Raw genomic sequence first — 16,101 nt, 5'->3', positions numbered from 1 at the left:
GTAGCGCTTTGGAAATGTTGAGTAATAGTAGTAGTAGTAGTAGTAGAGCCGGTGGGGGGAGGCGGGGCTGGTGGTTGGGAGGCGGGGCTAGTGCTGGGCAGACTTATACGGTCTGTGCCCTGACAATGGCAGATACAAATCAAGGTAAGGTATACACAAAACGTAGCACATATGAGTTTATCTTGTTGGGCAGACTGGATGGACCGTGCAGGTCTTTTTCTGCCATCATCTACTATGTTACTATGTTACTATAATCTCCATCTTGGAACTGGGTAACTTGACATCTCTACTGGTCTTGTCTAGTGGTTATACCGACCCTGCAGCCTCACCTGTCTCTGCAATTAAAACGTTCTCAGAAAATTTCTGCATAGCTGAATATAGGGAAAGGGACTTTACTTGTATTTCTTAAATATAGAATTGCTCCATACAATATTTCTACTATCTGTATTTCCTAAATATAACCACATGGTGGTAGCATTGCTCCCTGCAACAATACTATTATTTGTATTTCCTAAATAGAACCACATGGTGGCAGCATTGCTCCATACATCAATACTTGTATTCCATGCTGCCACCTGGTGGCTTTCTGCAATACAGCACATGAAGGATTCATTCCAGCATTAACTTTAACTATTAAAAAAACGAAATGTTTACAATGTTTTTAGAAGCCCTAAAAACATTGTAAACACCACCAGTAAAGCACTCCCAATACAAAAACATTAAAACTGGTGTTTAAGTTCCCCTGGTACTCTTTCACCCCTCTCCTTGTCTGCCTTGGACCCCACCCCACACACTCTGTTTATGTGCTTTTGAGTGCAACCACTCATAAGTGAAATAAACAATATACATTTGATTTTGCTGGAAAGGGACCCCAAACAGTAGTAGCTATGGCATGAAAACAGCAATAAACACCATTTTTTGTACCAATGGAAGTCCCTAATTAGCGGAAAAATAAACATTTCTATTGAAGATTTATAAACACTGGAAGGTAGAAACTCACTCTTCTCCAGGTTTGATGCAACAAAGATAAAATGAGAATAGCTGGAAGGTGGCCGTCTGGACTGGAGGAAAGGAAGATGACCACTTCACCTGATGGCAATTCAGTTAACCTAGTTTTCTCCCACTGCAGCCTGGGACTTGTAGTTTGTCCCTATTTAGAGACCGTTGGGTTTTCAGGATATCCACAATGAATGTGCAAAGAGATGCATTGGAAACCAGACAGATGTAAGTGTATCTTGTGCATATTCATTATGGATATTCTGAAAACCGAGCTGGCTGTAAGAACAGGATTGGGAAGCTCAGAGCTACAACTCTGTGCATCTAATGAGGGGGGAAACAGAGGCTGGATCAGCTACAGGGGAAATGGAATTGGATTTAGCTCAAGGTGGGTTACATTCAGGTATAGGACAGCTTACACTCTAAGTCAGTAACTAAAATAATATAGGGCTAAATGTTTGTCCCACCATCACAAAGAGCAATGCTGGGATTTGAACCCTAATTTCCATGATTCTTAACCCACTCATGTAAAATTAGTTTATCTTGTTGGGCAGACTGGATGAACCATACAGGTCTTTATCTGCTGTCATTTACTATGTTACTATCAGGCTTATTTTCTAAAGTGATCGCCGGCGATCTTCCGACATAAATCGGGAGATCTCCAGCGATCCCTCAAAAGCAACGGTATGATCGAAAGCGGCATATTTGACACCATCGCTACTTTCCCGTTGCCGCACCAGTGAAAGTTCAAGGGGGCATATCGGCGGCGTAGCGAAGGAGGGACATGGGCGGGCATGGGCATGGCTAACAGATGGCCGGCTTTCACGGATAATGGAAAAAAAAGCAGCGTTCATCAGTATTTCGCCAGGTTTACTTGGTCCTTTTATTTTCACGACCAAGCTTCAAAAAGGTGCCCCAACTGACCATATGACCACCGGAGGGAATGGGGGATGACCTCCCCATAGCCCCCAGTGGTCACCAACCCCCTCCCACACTAAAAAAAATACAAATAAAAACCTTTTTTTACCAGCCTGTATGCCAGCCTCAAATGTCATACTCAGCTCCCTGACAGCAGCATGCAAGTCCCTGGAGCAGTTTTTAATGGGTGCAGTGCACTTCAGTTAGGCACACCCAGGTCCATCCCCCCCTCCTACCTGTTACACTTATGGTGCTAAGTGTTGAGCCCTCCAAACCCCCCCAAAGCCCACTGTACCCACATGTAGGTGCCCCCTTCACCCATAAGGGCTATGGTAATGGTGTAGAGTTGTGGGGAGTGGGTTTGGGGGGGCTCAGCACCCAAGGGAAGGGAGCTATGCACCTGGGAGCTATTTGTGTATTTTTTGAACATTTTTAGAAGTGCCCCCTAGGGTGCCCGGTTGGTGTCCTGGCATGTCAGGGAGACCAGTGCACTACAAATGCTGGCTCGTCCCATGACCAAATGCCTTGGATTTCGCCAGGTTTGAGATGGCCAGCAGTTTTTTCCATTATCGCTGAAAACTAAAACCGGCGAACTCAACCCAGCAAACTCTGGCATTTTGGCTGGGCTAAACCGTATTATCGAAAAAAAGATAGCTGGCTATCTTTTCGAAAATACGGTTCCGGCCAGCTGTTGCGCCGCTGCCAAAATAGATTGCCAGCGACCAATTTCGCCGGTGACGTTCGATTATGCCCCTCCACGTCACTTCTACTAACCATTAAGCTACTCCTCTACTCTCAACGCTAGAAAAAGGACTGAGATAGACTGATTTATATCCTTCAGGGACACTCCCTGCCAGAAAAGGGACAATTCCAGAGTGGAGAAAGAGCTGAAAACCAGCTGAGGTTGGTACTCTTTCTACCCTCTGCACTACAGAGAGATGGGATGATGGCACTTCCTCACTGTTATACAGAGCAGGAGACAGAGGAAGGGTCACACACTGTCCCCTTGTTAAAAATTAGATGGTGCTGTGTCTGTGGCCATCAAATTGGTCTGGTCAGGACAGGACACCATCCTGCAGTAACTGAGAGTAGGAGGCAGTGAATTTTTAACCAGTAAACTGAGGCAGATATGAGCGGGAACCACAGAGCAGCAGGGGGAATTAGGAATAAGACCAGCAGGATGGTAGATTTCCCCTCCTTATACCTTTGGATGGAGTCACATCTTGGACATTTTCTCTTTCTGAACTCATAAGTGGTCTGTATTTTTTTTTTTGTACCCCGTGCTTTCCTACTCATGGCAGGTTCAATGTGGCTTAGGTACTTATTTGTACCTGGGGCGATGGAGGGTTAAGTGACTTGCCCAGAGTCACAAGGAGCTGCCTGTGCCTGCAGTGGGAATCGAACCCAGTTTGCCAGGACCAAGTCCACCACTCTAACCACTAGGCCACTCATCCACTATCAAATTCTATAAACAAATCTTCTAATATAATAATTCACAACTCCAACGTTCTGAAGCTGACTCCGTGACAGTGAAGCCGTGTAGTGTTCGTAGGGTTCGTAATCGCCCCGCCCTCGAGGGAACTCTGTATAGTTGCCAGGGAAAGATACATGACGTCAGAAGGAGAAGGGAGCAACCACAGGCCTCGCACTCGCTCTCAATGCCCCGCCCTTGGAGGGAAGGAAAGGCTGCATATAATATTCACCCACTGGAAGTTCGTTCCCTCCCTCCGAGTTCCAGGGTCATCGTCCATCCCCCCTCCCTCCCAGTTCCAGCGTCCCCCTCCCTACCCTCCCAGTTCCAGGGTCGTTGTCCCTCCCTCCCTCCCTTCGAGTTCCAGGCGCCCTCCCTCCGAATTTTTAAAAGTCATCCTGGACTTACCTCGCGCGGTAGTAAAAGCGTGCAGGCTCAGCACTTACTTCAGTTTTCCCTTCTCTGTCACTCAGCTCTGGTCCTACCCTTGCAGAACAGGAAATGAGGGCGGGGACCAGAGCTGAGAGACAGAGAAGGGAAAACTGAAGTAAGTGACGAGCCTGCACGCTTTTTAGCGCTGCTGCTGGCCACCGTAACCCGACGAGGTAAGTCAGGATGACTTTTAAAATTCGGAGGGAGGGGGCCTGGAACTGGAAGGGGGGGAGGGATGACGAACATGGAACTCAGAGGGAGGGACGACGACCCTGGAACTGGGAAGAAGGGAGGGGGGACCCTGGAACTGGGAGGGAGGGAGGGGGGACACAGGAATTGGGAGGGAGGGGGACCCTGGAATGGGAGGGGGGGATGCTGAGAAACTTCCCTTAAAACATTAATGGCAGAAGGTGATTATCTTGCTAGCGCCCGTTTCATTTCAATGAGAAACGGGCTTTTTTTACTAGTCAAACATATAAACGGCAAGTGACCAACTCACCTGCAAATGCACAGTACAGACTTCCCTCTCTGTCCCGCCCTTGCATCAAGACGTCATGACGTCAGAGGCGGAACAGAGAGGGGAAACGGAAGTCGGACTGTCGGCCACCGCTGCCGCCGCTGCCACCTGGAAAGTAACGAACATCGCGCGAATCAACCTCCACCTCCCCCCCATCCCCGCCGCCGCTCCCGCCCCCCTCCGTATCAGGCCCTCTGCACTGACCTGACAGCGCCTCTCACCTCCGTGTAGAAGCGCTGCAATACAGGGGCCCGGCACGGAGGGGGAGGGAGTGCCGGGGGCCGACGAGGGTAGCTGGACAGGGGGGTAGAGGGCAGGGGGGAGAGGGCAATGGTTGCTGGACTTGGGGTGAGAGCAGGGCAGAGAGGAGGGTTGCTGGACATGGGGGGAGGGGGGAGGCCAAGGGAAAGAGGAGGGTTGCTGGATATGGGGGGGAGGATCGGTGGATGGGGTGAGGCCAGGGGAGAGAGGAGGGCTGCAATACTCGCCCGTTTTTACGGGCTTAACGGCTAGTAAATAAAGTGATGCTGGCAGCGAGGAAACTGCCAGATATGTGAACACAGAGGGGCCAAAGCTTAGGAATATAAAACGTACTGGATCGGCTACTGTGGAAGCAGGATACTGGGCTAGATCTGGATATTCTTATGTTCTTATACAAGTCAAATAACAGGGGTACAAAAGAATTAAAAAACATAGTAAAACTCACCTTTGAAGTGGGGAGAGGGTGGGGGAAAAGGTTAAAGACAATGTGCACCTCCAGAGGTGGGCATGAGTTTGGTCTTACTAGAGACATTTCCTCCAGCGTATGTTCCAATCGTTGATTCTTTTTGGTAGTTCTTAATAGAGAGGCAGGCAGGGCTTTTTTTTGAGGGGGTACTTGGGGGTACTGTCTGCTAAAATGGACCCATGGACCCCAAGCTTTAATGAAAAAGCTCAGGCTCTACACACCAATTCTGCCTTGTCAAGATTCTGTGACTGGTTGCAGGGGACATGGCTATTGTGGGGTGAGTCCCCTCAACGATCCCCACACCCCTGAAGGGTGGCCTAGCATTTGAGTACTTGGCACCTTTTTTGCTAGAAACAATGCACTGGAGGCAGGTAATGGTGGGTTGGACAAAAATTATTTTACTAATAAGCTCTACCAATCTATTCATAAGTCTCATCTCTGATCAGATAATACTAAGAATCAGGAGCCTGGAGGAAGGCAGAAGTGGTGATTTCCATATCTCAGAATCACTTCACTGCCACTATCAGTTCCGCAAACCTGGTCTCAGAAAGGAGAAGAGACTGAGACCAATCCTAAACTGTGCCCAACCCCCCACCCCACCCCACACACTCCCTGGTACCAGGAGCATGAAGTCATCTGCAAATCTCCCACTCCTCCTCCTCCTCATCTGTGAGTACCCTCCATCTCTCACCTGAATACCCTGCACCCCTCTCTCCCCCTCACCCTTGAGTACCCTGCAACCCCTCTCTCCCCCTCACCTGTACCCTGCACACCCCTCACCCTTTACCCTGCACCCTCTCTTCCCCTTACCCTTGAGTACCCTGCACCCCTCTCTCCCCCCTCACCTGTACCCTGCACCCCCTCTCTCCCCCCTCACCCTTTACCCTGCACCCTCTCTCCCCTCACCTGTACCCTGCACCCCCTCTCTCCCCCCTCACCCTTTACCCTGCACCCTCTCTCCCCCTCACCCTTGAGTACCCTGCACCCCTCTCTCCCCCTCACCTGTGAGTACCCTGCACCCCCTCTCTCCCCCCTCCACCCTGAGTACTGTAAAGGGTTGGAAAAAAATAAAAAAAATAGAGTGTGTCCCTTTAAAAGGGGTTTTACCTGGGTGTGTGTGCTGAGGGTTAGAGCTAGGGAGAGGGTTCTAAAGTGACATCACTGGGAGAACAGCTGAGCGGCAACGGCTTGCTGTCAGTGGCAGAGGAGCTGAAGATTTGAGTGAGACAGGACGTACTTGAGAGGTTCTGCCTGTGTGAGAGAATAGAATTGATTTGTATAAAGAGGAAAAGTGATTTGTATAAAGAGGAAAAGTTTAATAAAATTGTTTGATAGAGAGAGACACAAGAGAGGCTGAGAGAGAAAGCTGACTGATGGAAAATAGAGTTTTTGACCTGTGAAGGGACATTGAAGTTTTGAAGTATCAGACAGTGAGAGGGTGTCTGAATTGATAAGTTTTTTTATCCCATTTTAAATATTGGTATCACAGTAAAGCTTCTTTTGAGGGACAAGGTGTTTGATTGGGTGAGAGAGATTGTTATACCAAAGCTTTCTCAGGTTAAATAAGTTCACTGCCATACAATCCATTGGGATTGGTAACACCTGTGAGTAGTGAAGAGGCAGAGGAGAGTCAGAGTGATAAAGTAAATAATGAAAGAATGGAAATGAACTCCTTTACTAAATTATTTTGTTAGTGCAGTGAAAAAGGGTGAATGGTTATTGTGTGTGCACCAACCTCGCTGAAGAGTGTTCCTCTCTAGATAGGGACAAGTTTACAGATAGGTCTATATTAGGGAAAAATAATTATTTATTGATTTAAACTAGATAGTTTGACCAAAGTTTTGGAAATAAAAACCCTTATCAGATTCTTAATGAATAGGGAGGTAAGGTTTCAATTTTTGTTCAGTTAATTAAAGTACAGATACCATGCTGCTAAGGAACAACGCCTGAACAACACGTGCACCACCGTCAAGAAAGACCAAAGGTTCCATATTCAAGAAAGGTCAACGCCAGCAGCTAAGTACCCAGTGTCACTGTCTACAGCATTCCAGGAACTTTTAAAATTTACCCCTAAAATACTTACCTGAAGGTTAATGCTGGGGTTCAGTTTCAGTCCTAGGTGAAGAGTGTTGATATATCTGAAAGAGAATAATTAGTACAAAGAATCAATTTCTTTGTTGGAAATACACATTTAGAGTAGATTTTGAGTAACAGTAAAGATAATAAGTATAAATACTTATCTGATTGGTTCTAGTGAAAACCCGAGTTAGATGAAAGTTGCTAAGTAGATGTATACATGTCTAGGATTTAAAACAGGAAATTGTTGCAGATTATATGTGCTTGTTCTTGTAATGTAATGTCAAACTGATTGTACTTACCATTTGCATTTTACACAGTTGCATGTTTAAATATCAACTTTAATACAGCTGTTTTTTTTAATTATTTATTGCTAATACTCATTGACATCTTGTGCAATAAATCATTGTAATATAAAATAGTGTGCAATATTGTTATCACTTTACACTTGAACCATCATCAGGGGAAATTCATTCAACATCTTCAATTGCACCTTATTTAGTATATCTGGCATTGAATTTCCTCAATTTTCCTGTAAATTCCCTATGTGGTGAGTGTTTAGCGAGGAACCTTACACCGTGATTGAATCCTTTTACCATCCGCTTTTAAAACCTCACCCATGGGGAATCTACAGTACCCTGCCTCCTCCTCACTTGTGAGTACTCTGTATCCCTCCCTTCTCTACAACTTCTTGTACTCTGCACCTCTCTCTTCGCCTATGAGTTCCCTGTATTTCCTCCTCATCTGTGAACAGCCTGAACCTCTCTTCCTTCACTTCTTCCCCTGTGTACTCTGGATATTTTCATCTGTCTGGCTGCTGTTCCTGGATGGATGAGTGACTCTGAAGTGAATAACCTGGCCTCTCCCTTTTCTGTCTGTTTCCACTGCCATCTCCTCCCTCATCCTGCTCATGTCCTCTCTGATCCCAGTCATTTCTGTTTTTAAAAGTTATTTCTTTAGGATTTTCCTCTTCTTCAGCTCTGTCAGACTCTCACAGTATCAGCCTGATTGATTAACCCAGGTCCTCACTGGAGGGTTGGGATACTCTAGGAGTTTGATATTGACAGTGAGCTGCTTATGGATCTTAGTATTTAAAGACTGCGGGAGCCTTTTCTCGTAGAAATGAAGGAGATCAAGGGATCTCCCACTTATTTAACAGACATAGTGAATCACGGGATTCCCAGAGTTAATGGGAGAAGGGGTTGGGAAGGGAAGCTATGATCATTCATTTTGCAGTTGCATTCATTCATTCATTGCTTTGACATTAAATTGTGAAGACCTGATGCAGAATTCCAGACATTGGCCACAGGAGGGCGCCATTACCTTAGGGCTCAAAGCATTTAAGAGTGGAATTGCTTAGTGGCGCCATCCTGTGGCTATTCCCTAGAATACAGGTAAGACCTTTATTATTATTATTCATAATTGGCTTTTTAGTCCACCTTCCTAAGTGATGCTTAAGGAACTTACAGAGCTATTAGAATTCAGGTGAAATATGTTCCTACCCTAAACAACATAAAATCTGTGTGGATACCTGAGGCATCAAAAGAAAAGGTCACTTTGCTGACGGTCACAAGGCATGTCAGTGACGGTCAGAGCTGAGGCTGGGATATTGCTCTGGGCCCCACAGTTTAGAGCAGGGGTGGACAACCATGGTCCTTGAGGGCCATAAGCCAGTCGGGTTTTCAAGATTTCCACAATGAATATGTATGAAGTTGATTTACATGTCCTGCTTCCATTGTATGCAAATAGATCTCCTTCAGAATTCCAGACATTGGCCACAGGAAGGCGCCATTACCTTAGGGCTCACAGCATTAAAGAGTGGAAGTGCTTAATGGCGCCATCCTGTGGCTGTTCCCTAGAATACAAGTAGAAATGTTAATACACTGCCCATTGCTGGTGGATCTGTGCACTGCACCAGAGGGGAGAAGAAACTGCAGTCACCTGCCTCCTGAATGTAACTGGGAGTCTCTGTAACCACACGGTCTCTTTTATTCTCAGACTGTCTCCTCTTGAGATGGATCGAAGCACGATACGGTGAGTATCTTCCATCGATAGTAAACATTGAAAAAAGTGTTTTTTTTTCCTCAGTTTTTACATAAAGTGCTTTTTCCTCAGTTTCTGGCAGTGAGAGGAATGGGGATATCTTATATTGTAAGAGGGTCTCTTATCTCTGGCTGCTCCTCTTCTCCTAATAAATAAACTCCAGCTGAAAATTGTACAGATCTGTGGGAGAAGTTTTATATTTCGGGTTGTTTCCTTTGCAGATAAACCCTCCATCTCTGTGGACAGAGATCCTGAGGAGCCAGGAAGATACAGGATCAAGTGTTCAGCACCTGACTGGTACAGTGGGTACAGCATAGCATGGTTTAGTTTAGAGAGATATGGACTTCAGTATGAAGAGCTGTCACCTGAGTCCCAGCAGCCTCTCTCTGTCACTGTCTGGAATGAAGGCTGGTACACATGTCATTACTTTGGGCTCAGTGATTACTTCTCTGCAGACAGCGATCCAGTGACTGTGAGAGGTGAGTTCCGTCCTCTGCTTGTCCCGGGACTGACACAACAGGCAAACTGGGAAAGTTAACGAATCAGAGCTTGAACCTGCTTTTAGCAATCTGCAGGGCTGAAAGTTTCTGGTGGATACAATCACCTGCAGCTCTAGCAAAGTGATTCTGGTCTTCTACAGAAGTAGTTTCTATATTGAGATTTGTTTTACTCTGATTCATGTACATTTTAATTTATTCAGGTTGCATTCACTCATACTGATATTCTTTCAGATCTGCCCAAGCCCTCAATCTTCGTGGAAAAAGACCCTGGAAAAAAGGAAGTTACAGAGTTAACTGCTCAGAGACTATGATACAGGAAAACAAACAATTTACTTTCTACTGGGGACAGGATCCCAAGAACATCACAGCCTGGAAAGATGGAGCTGGCACTGAAAAAGTGACTGTCATCCTTCCCAGAGACAACGCTGGTGCTGAGGGGGTGTACAGGCGTTCCTATCACATCACAGGAGACTGGCAAGAGTCCCTGTATAGTGACCCAGCAGTCATCACTGATGGACAGTCCCAGAATGATCTGGCAGAGAAATCTCCATCAGGTAGGTGGTCCATATGAGGGGCACAATGTCAGGAATAGCTGGTCACATCACTGCTTCTCAACCCTCTCCTGGGAGCACAGCTTGTCTTCAGGAATACCATAAAGCAGGGGCATAGCCACGGGGTTTGGGTTCAGGCCCACCCAGCAGAGCACCTTCGTTGGAACGGCAGCAGAGGGAGCAGGCTGCGCTCCCCCGATCCTGCATCTGCCTCCCTGTGTCCCACTGCAGCGCTTCCCAGATGCTACCTACCTACCACCGCCACGATCCTCCCGTTTCAGCAGCAGCGTGGACCAGTGGTAGCGATTCATGCTGCTGCTGCTTCGTGCTAACCCGGAAGCGTCTCCTATACAGCGTCCCGCCCCCATTATTACAACTTCCTGTTTCTGCTGGGGCAGGACGCGGGCGCTCGGCAGAGGAGACGCTTCCGGGTTAGCACGAAGCAGCAGCAGCATGAATCGCTACCTGAATCACTACCGCTGCTGCTGAAAAGGGAGGTACATGCTGGATCATGGTGGTGGTAGGTAGGCAGCGTCTGGGAAGCGCTGCAGTGGGACAGAGGGAGGGAGATGCAGGATCGGAGCTCAGCCTTTTAAGGGTGGTGCCCCATTGAAGAGTGGGAGAGTTGGGGGGAGGTCTCCATAAGGACAGATGCTGCATGGGGGGGGGCATGAGGTGGAGAGGGGCAAGAGAGAGAGAATTGTGGGACATAGGGTAGAGAGGGGTAAGAAAGTTAAAATCTTGCATGGGGAGGGGAGAGGGACAAGAGAAGGAGAAATGTTGGACATAGGGGGGTAGTGGGGAGGGAGAGATGGTAAATGTTGGACAGGGGGTGGTGAGGGGGAGAAGATAGATGGTGAAAATTGGACATGATGGTGAAGGGCAGGAAGAGATTTGTAGGGGGAAGCGAGAGATATTGGATGGGGCACAAGGAGGCGGAGAGGCAGAAATGTTGAACATGGCACAGCAGTGGAAGGGAGGAAGAGAGGAAAATGCTGCATGGGGGGAGGGGGGAAGAGAAGTGTTGGACCCATGGCACAAGAGAGGGAGAAATGGTAGAACGTGGGAGAGAGGGAGCTATATTGGACCTGGGGTGTGAATGAGAGGGAGAGAAAAACACAGGAGGTGGAGAGGGAAAGAAAGGAGGAGATGTTGGATTCAGGAGCAGAAGGGGGATGGAGAGATGCCGGACAGTGGGAGGGAGGGAAGAGAGAGGGAGAAATGTTGGAACATGGGGGAGAGGGCAGGAGGGAAGAGAGATGTAAGGCTACAAGAGTGGGGTGGGGAGAAAGAGGGAGCAGATGCTGGGCTACAAGGGTGGAGGGAAGGAAGATGGTGGAACCATGTGGGAGAGGCCAGGAAGGAGAGGAAGAGGGTGGCAAGGAAATAAATAAAAAGATAGTGATGCAGAGGAGAGAAATATGGTAATGAAAGGGAATGGAGGGCTGAGGAAGGAGTGAGATGGGGAAATGGAAAAGCTAGTAGGTGAGAGAAAAAGATGAAAATCTGATAGGTAGCTGTAAACTAAAAAGGAGGAGAACAGTGAGAGGGTGAAATTTGAGTTGACAGCAAGGCAGAAAGAAGAAAAAAGAGAGGAAAGAGCTAAAATAAGAAGTCAATATGTCAGAAGCATGTGTAGTGAAGGTAAAAGAAGACAAATGGACAGCAGCCGCTTGAAAGAGAATTAGAAGACGACAGACAGGAAAGCAGAAAAGAAACTGCAACCAACATGATGGAAAAATACAATGTCCAGACCACAAAGGTAGAAAACAATGTATTTTGAATGTTTTAAATGGAATATGTTGGCTTTGGGAAATCTACATAGCAAATGTGTTTGTATCATGTTCAGGAGAAAGGAAATACATTTCTGTTTTTATTTCTCCAGTGTTGAAGTACATGCTAAGTTTAACTTTTTTGGGGTTCCGAGTTCAATTTTTGTCTAAATATTTTTATTTCTGATACGCGATCCCATGTTCTGTATTTGGTGAGGGTCTGTTGGTGTGACAGTAATGGCAGGTTGGAAAATTGGAGGGAAGGCAGGGAGGAGAGGGGATCAGGGAGGGGGCCCTAGCATGTCTAACACCAGTTCTGACCCTTGCTGTATAGCTGGTAGGGATCCCAAGCCTCCCCAGCTGAGGACTTCCTCCAAAGACGGCCATAACTTCCTTCTACCAAGCTCTGCAGTCAGTGACAGCATAGGGTGCTGGCATCAGTGGCTTACGGATGTTGCTACTGCCTGTCAAGTTTGGTAAAAGGGAGTTCTGGCTACCTTCAGAGAGAGTCTTCAGCTGACAGAGTTTGAGGATCCTTATTAGCTAATGTATTTATATTTTGCGGTAGGGCAGGGCAGAGAAAATATTGTGCCCACCCACTTTGGGCTCAGGCCCATCCAAAATTGGCCTGTCTGGCTACGCCACTGCCATAAAGTATGAGCAATGAGAGAGATTTGATGCAGTCTCCATTAAATATCATGCATATTCATTGTGGTAACCCTGAAATCCCAGTTGGCTAGCTGTCCCAGGAGAAGGATGTAAGCCAGGTGTAAGGCACGTCTTCAGCAGCAACCTCAGGGCTGAAGTAAGGCTACAATTCCTACACTCACACACAGCTGATCCTAATGTAGTACTGAGTGGGGTCAGGATGTCCCTTTTCATTGGTCTTTCTGTGATGGTGGGTGTTGGTCAGAGTGTCTCTTCCATTGGCCTCTCTTTATAGTGGGTGAGTGGGGTCAGGGTGTCTCTTTCATTGGCCTCTCTTGTTGATGGTGGGTGTGAGTGGGGTCAGGGTGTCTCACGTTGGTCTGTCTTGTTCATATTAGGTTTCAGTGGGGTCAGGGTGTTTCTTATAATGGTCTCTCTTGTCGATAATGGGTGTGAGTGGGGTCAGGTTGAGACACTACTCTCTCTTGTTGACAGTGGGTCTAAGTGGGGTCAGGGTGTCCTTTCATGGTCTTTTTTGTTGATGGGGGTGAGGATCAGTGTCTCTTCCACTGGCCTCTCATGATGGTGAGTGTGGGTGGGGTCAGGGTGTCTCTTACATTGGTCTGCCTTCATGACATGGTATGAGTGGGGTCAAGGTGTCTCTTGCATTGGTCATGACACTGGGTATGAGTGGGGACAAGATGTTCTTACATTGGTCTCTCTGATATGTGTGTGAATGGAGTCAGGTGTCTCTTATAATGGTCTCTCATGTCGATGATGGGTGTGAGTGGGGGGTCAGGGTGTCTCACTGGTCTCACTTGTTGATGGGTGGCTGTGAATGGGGTAGGATGCCCATTTCATTGGTCTTTCTTGTTGATGGTCGATGTTAGTCAGGATGTCTCTTACATTGGTCTCTCTGTTTATGGTGGATGTGGGTGTGGTCAGGAAGTCTTCTAAATTGTTTTCTTTTATTTATTGATGGGGGGGGTGAGTTCATTTATCTTCCTGTTTAACTGCTGTTTTACTTCCCCCCTTTATCAAACGTTAGTTCTTTCTCTATCATCTGTGCTCACCTCAGCAGTTCCAGAGACAGACTTTACACAGGGGAACAAGTGCGTATTGCACTGGCAGTGCTGGTCCTGATTCTCCTCCTGCTTCTCATCACTGAAGCTTTTTATGGCTGGAACAAGAAGCGGCAGATTGAGGTGAGAGCACCAGGTAGCATTGCAGGTGTGTGATAGGGTCATATTTTAATCCAGCTGGTTCTGAATAGTATTGGGGGCTTTCAGGGTTTTTTCATCATATGAACCTCATCTTCCAGCAACTTCCCTCCCCCCCCAACTTGATAGTACAGGCTGGTGTCACCTCCCCTATTCCAGGGAACTTGCTGGTATTGGGTGTCACTCTGACTTCTTCCCCTGCTGGTCTGTGGCTGCCTTTATGGCGTGAGGATGGATGGCCCTCTCCCACTGCAGACTGGTCAGGGCTGGTCATAGGGGCACTGGTTCACACTCAGAAACATTTGGTTTATTAACAGACCCTGATCTCAACTCAGGGATTCCTTCTCCAAGTCTCTCAGTTCTAACTTGCTACTTGCAGATGCTGCTTCATATACAGCAGCCATTCTCAACCTTCTCCTGCAGGAATGGAGTTAGGGTTAAATCAGCCCCTCTCTCCTTCCCTAACCCCCTTGCCAGTGTCATCACTGCTGCCACCCTACCATCATCACATCATGATCAACTTTATTTGATATAGCAGAAAATCATTAGTATATCTACCCTGACAGTGCCCAAAAATGAAGGAAATCAGAGCAGCGCAGGGCCTCTGAGAGGGGAGGTGGGTCAGTCACGGTCTGTCTGTTGGGAGGGCAAAATTAAAGAGACTCCTTAACAAAGGTTGTTCTGATTCTCTCGCAGGTGTCACTAATGCCCACAGCCACCGAAGCCAACCAGCGACCAGACCCTGCACTTATAACTTCCAGTTGCTGAACTCCAGGCCCACTGAGAGACCCCTACAGTACAGCGAGACCCTTCTGCCTGTTACTGATGACATCTCACCTGTCAGAGAGGCAGGTCCTCCGCACACCTGCAGTCAATGGAAGCACAGAAACAGCTGGGCCAGAGGTGATAGAAGACACCAAAAGCCACTATGATACCACAAAGACATTGCTTCTGACCAAACAGAGTGCCAGATGCATCAGGAACAATGTCAAAATAAATTTGTCCCATCACTCTGTCTGCACACAAGACTGTCCAAAAAGCGGCCAGAGAGAGTGTTACTGTAGGTACCAATCATGAGAGACTGGAGAGTCACTCACAGTGACCAAAGAGACAGGCCCAGGTCTGGAGAAACCAGACACTCAAACCAGGAAAAACAAAACTCCAAGTGTAGCAAAACATATAGGGTTTGAACTATTTGGGGAGGATTCTGGGGGCAGAGTTGGCACTTGGTTTTAGCAGGTTTTAGGTCATTTCATGGGTATTTTTAGTTATGTTTATATTCTGAGTGTATGTTATATGTTTAAGGGTTGTGGCTGTGTGTTTGTTTTATTTCACTGGTGTCTGTCCTTGAATGTTGCTTTTACACTGCTTGAATTGTATTGATTGTTTAAAATGTACATGGCCCAGAGCAGCTTTATTTTCACCGGGCCATTAATAATGTAAGTAATTCATAAATAAAGAACCATCAAACCCTCTGCTGAACCACTCTCTTTCCTATTTGGTTTTCATGATTTCCTGTCTGGTTAGTTTGACACCATCGTAAGACCTAAGGAGCAGGAACTATCCATTATGAGAGTACATAAGTATTGCCATACTGGGATAGACTGAAAGCCATCAAGCCCAGTATCCTGTTTCCAACAGTGGCCAATCCAGGTTACAAGAACCTGGCAAGATCCTAAAACAGTACATTTTATGCTGCTTATCCCAGAAATAAGCAGTGGATTTTCCCCAAGTAATTTTAAAAATGGTCTATGGACTTTTCCTTTAGGAAGCCATCCAAACCTTTTTTTTAAACTCCGCTAAGCTAAACGCCTTTACACATTCTCTGGCAACGAATTCCAGAGTTTAATTAAGCAATGTGTGAAGAAAATTTTTCTCTGATTCGTTTTAAATTTACTACATTGTAGCTTCATCACATGCCCCCTATTTTTGGAAAGCGTAAACAGACGCTTCACATCTATCCATTCAACTCCACTCATTATTTTATAGACCTCTATCATATCTTCCCTCAGCCGCCATTTCTCCAAGCTGAAGAGCCCTAGCTGCTTTAGCCTTTCCTCATAGGGAAGTCGTCCCATCCCCTTTATCATCTTGTCGCTCTTCCCTGTACCTTTTCTAATTCCACTATATCTTTTTTTAGATGCGGCGACCAGAATTGAACACAATATTCGAGGTGTGGTTGCACCATGGAGCGATACAAAGACATAATAACATCCTCATTTTTGTTTTC

The 16,101-nt window shown here is 46.7% G+C and overlaps 1 long non-coding RNA gene across 2 annotated transcripts; it reads left to right on the top strand.

Moving 5' to 3' along the window:
* Positions 1-8,865: 8,865 nt before the first annotated feature.
* LOC115465022 lies at positions 8,866-15,346 on the top strand. Of its 2 annotated transcripts, XR_003941304.1 has the most exons (5): positions 8,866-9,171; positions 9,402-9,659; positions 9,912-10,234; positions 13,730-13,856; positions 14,568-15,346. It is a non-coding gene; the product is annotated as an uncharacterized LOC115465022 (long non-coding RNA). The 2 variants fall into 2 exon arrangements; XR_003941303.1 differs by lacking the exon at positions 8,866-9,171 and having other exon boundaries at positions 9,189-9,659.
* The last annotated feature ends 755 nt before the right edge of the window (positions 15,347-16,101 follow it).

Source organism: Microcaecilia unicolor, chromosome 3 (assembly GCF_901765095.1).
Source record: "Microcaecilia unicolor chromosome 3, aMicUni1.1, whole genome shotgun sequence".
NCBI classification, from domain to species: Eukaryota; Metazoa; Chordata; class Amphibia; order Gymnophiona; family Siphonopidae; genus Microcaecilia; species Microcaecilia unicolor.
Note: the sequence above shows the minus strand (reverse complement) of the source record. Positions and strands in the feature narration are given on the sequence as shown.